Genomic DNA, 4,306 nt, shown 5'->3' on the forward strand with positions numbered 1-4,306 from the left:
CAAGATGTAGAACTCCATGTGAGGGTGCAGAAAGAGAAGGGGATGAAGGGACAAGCGCCACTGTGGGTGTCATCTAACATTCTTAGAAGGCTTCTATTTTCATGCAACAGAATGTGTCAGAGCCTCATCCATTTCTGTAAAGACACCAGACCAGCACTTGCCCTTAGCTCTGTCCCAGTTGGAATTCATGACCCTGGAATCGAGTCTGTGTCATCGTGTGCTCAAATATCCTAGCTGGCTTGAAAGAAGAAAGAATTAGGGCACAGCTCAAATACAAAAGTGGAAAAAGAAATCCACAGGGAGAACTTTCTGTTTATTAACTGTATCCTGTCCCCAATTGCTCAGGGCTCCTCCCACGTTCTATGTTTATGTGTTACATTTCTGTCTCTTGCAGCTTCTATCGCGTGACTGACAATCCCCAAACTAGGTCGGATAGAGTGGGAGGTGGATTGAATCAGTCCCTGCAGGCTCCCCTGTGTCATTCATTCCTCGCTTCTTCCCTGACCTGCTTTCCATGCAATCACAGAGCGGTGCCTGTTCCTTAAAGCCAATGGGGCTCAGCAAACCCTGGATCCATCTCCAGGACTCTCCCTTTGCAGATTATTTTGAAGCTAGAAGGAAAGCGGACAGTAGGTCTTGGCTATCCCCAGGCCTTTTTAACCTCTTCCTAATACCAAATTCTCTTGTTTTCCCCCCAAGAATTTATTTGTTTGAAAGGAGAGGAGGGAGAGAATGAATGAATATTTCACATCCATTGGTTTATTCTCCAAATGTCTGCAACATCTGGGGCTGAACCAAATTGAGGCCAGAAGCCAGGAACTCTATCTAGATATCCTGTGTGGGTGGCAGGAACCCCAATACTTAAACCAACATTGCCATCTCCCATGGTGTCCATTGGTAGGAAGTGGTATTGCAGGCATAACCAGAACTTTAGGCATGCCAATATGGCATACAGGAGTTGCCCAGTAGCATCTCAACCAATGTGCCAAACAGTTGCCCGCCAAGTCCTCTCCTCCTTGTTCCACCATAGAGCTGACGAAATCATCTCAGAGAACAGTTCTCTGTCACAGCAGCCAAAAACCACACTTCTCTTCTAGAACTCCAGTTTCACCGGTGCCTGCTTCAGACAGGATCCAAGTCAAGGCTCTCTAAACTGCAACTGTGATAGTGTTAGTGTAATGGGGGATAAAGCAGGTTTTAGGGTGAAATCAATCTTTAAGTTATGGAATGAGGATCAAGAGGAATGGGTGGCGTGCCCAGTACAACGCAGGAAGCACAGTCTTAGAATTGTTGTCCCTTTCAATGCAGAGTGCGCAGTGCAAACCACCTGGTGCTCTCTCGTTTGAAGCCTGCATCACCCCGGAGACTCTCCTGTGTCCTCTGTTGGGAATCTAGTTCCAATGTTTTCCTTAAGATGTCCTTTAAAATAATAAATACATATGCTTATGACTAATTTTGGAAAGGCAGAGAACTTTCCTTTCTAGGCAAAATTTAAAAATAATTTCTTGCTCTTCACTTCCAAGTAGGATATTGTGAGTTATATTAGACCATTGCTCCCACTGTGTCAGCAGAAAAAATTGGATAGATTTTTAAAACTAGCAAAGCTGCAGGAGTAATGATTACAAAAGGAGAATTCAGAGAGTAAGCATTATTATGGAATGAATGGACAGTGCCAACAAGTTTCTGTCCCTTCTCCCCCCCGGGATGCGGTTGCTAATTCTGTCTGCATGCTGAGAATCATTTGTGATCCCTAAAGAGATCACTGACAGAGAGAGATGCTTTGAGCAGTGTGTAGAAACTTCAAAAGGCCCCAAGTGCCTCATTTTGAGTTGTGTGTACATTTGGAGAGTGAGATGAACATCACCTTCCGGAAGTCAGAGACAGATATCTTGCAGTCTCTGACGCTTAGGGAACAAAGACGAAAACACAGCAAAGGAAGGAGCTGTCTGCCTTATGACCACCACTTCCTACCTCCTCCAGTCAAGTGCCAGGTCAAAGCTGCCTGGAGTGACCGGCTGGAAAACAAGGCTGGGCATTCCAGGTCTCCTGCAGACATTCAAGGAGGAGGCATCTGGGCCATATGCATAGGATACGGATCATTGAGCCAAAGACTGAATCCGCCTGAGATTGACTGAACTTAGCAAGATCCCTTGATTGCATTGACGTGACCAGCTTTTAAGTTGTCTACCAGCTAAGGATGAGATATCCTCTAGGGTAGAAGACAACAACTCTAGCACTTCTATTCTCAGTCTAAACACACCACACTGAGTAGTTAAATTAGTTAAATCTAATAATCATATAAGGAAGCAAGAGAATATGATGACACAATCTGGGCATTAGCCTGCAGAGAGTGGATTAAATAAGACAGCAGATTATGTATTACTTGCATATTTTAAGAAGAAGTTCACAGGAATATTGAAAGTACTAGGAAGGAAATTATGCGGACATCAGCTAGTGAAACTACACTAATATCACAGAAGACTAAGTCATAAATATAGACAGAATCACATAGGATTTTCATATTGGAGATACCAGAGAGAGGCTTTAGAATAACCATAATTATTATGCCAAACAAACTGAAAACAAAGGGGACAGAATGAATGAAAGATTAAAGCTTCCCAAATGAATTATAAATTTCATGGAGGCACCATTTGCAATGCCAGTGCACCATATTGTTTTGCTGGTTCAAATCCTGCTGCTTCTGACCGATCCCCTGGTAACCTGCCTGAGAAGGCACCGGAGGATGGTCTGAGTGATTGGGCCCTGTCACCATGTAGGAAACCCAGACAGAGTCCCAGGCTGCTGGCCCAGCATGGGCTGCTTTAGATCTTTGCCGAGTTAACTAGAGGATGGAAGGTCTCTCATTCTCTATCTCCCCTTCTCTCTGTCACTCTGCCTTTCAATTAATAACTAAATCTTTAAAAAGAGGAAAGAATTGTGAACTGTAAAGAGCAAATGGACTTTGTAGAACTCTAAAACCACAGTATCTGAAATTAATAACCCAATGGGTGCTTTTAGTAGTAGATTAGACACAGAAGAATACAGAATCAGCTAACTGGAGGACAGGACAAGTGCCAAGAAACAATCAAGCACATTCAGTATGAGAAATGCAGGACATACACGCATAATGTCTTTCATACACATACAGACATATATGAGTGTATATAGAAAATCAGACAAAATCAAATTCAAAAGGGAATTTTGTTCAAAACTTGTGACATCAATCCTTATATTGTAGTAGTTCAGAGAACTTCTAGTTACAGAAATACAAATACAAAAAAAAAAAAAAAAAACACCAATGAGACATATCATTGTAGACTGCTGAAAACCCTGGACAGAGAAAAGCTTAAAAGCAACGAGAAGGGGGCCTGGCACGAGAGCATAGTGATGAAAGTCCTCGCCTTGAACACACTGGGATCCCATATGGGCGCCAGTTCTAATGCCAGTGGCCCTGCTTCCCATCCAGCTCCCTGCTTGTGGCCTGGGAAAGCAGTAGAGGATGGCCCAAAGCTTTGGGACCCTGCACCCGTGTGGGAGACCTGGAAGAGCTCCTGGCTCCGGGCTTTGGATTAGCTCAGCTCCGACCGTTGCAGTCACTTGGGGAGTGAACCATTGGATGGAAGATCTTCCTCTCTGTCTCTCCTCCTATCTGTATATCTGCGTTTCCAATAAAAATAAATAAATCTTAAAAAAAAAATGGCAACCAGAAGGAAGAAAAAAAAAAACACGTTATCTTCAAGAGAGCAACAATAAAAATGATGACTGATTTCTGGAGATAAATGATGAAAGATAAACAACAAAATACTCTTTAAAGTGGTGAAAGAAAAAAATGTATAAGAGACAGCCTAGCAGCCATGTCCAGTAAAGTAGCCAACAGTGATGATGATGAAATGGAAGTGTTTAGAAGACGGAGTGTGTTGCCAGTGGAACTACATTGAAACCATAATGAAAGGGAGATCTTCTAGAGAAAGAAAAATGGTCCTGGGTAAAAATCAAAGATGCAGGATAAGAACAAAACACAGAAAATATAAACATGTGGGTGGATATAAGTGTGCACTTATCACACAAAGCAGTAATTATAATATCTTTTAAAATGTGAATCGAAGAATTCAATTGCATGCAACAGTGCTTCAAACAGAGATGCAGGCCCCAGTCTCCCAAGGATTAACTCCACAGCTTAGCTTGTTTCTCAGAGGGTAACAGGATGAGCAATTTTGGCCTGATACATCTAGCCACTGGCTTAACCGCAAGTTTCTGCTTCCTGTTTGTCAAGTTACCTGCCAAGGGATTGGATAAACACTGGGAG

The sequence above is a fragment of the Ochotona princeps genome, chromosome 11 (assembly GCF_030435755.1).
Source record: "Ochotona princeps isolate mOchPri1 chromosome 11, mOchPri1.hap1, whole genome shotgun sequence".
Taxonomy (NCBI): domain Eukaryota; kingdom Metazoa; phylum Chordata; class Mammalia; order Lagomorpha; family Ochotonidae; genus Ochotona; species Ochotona princeps.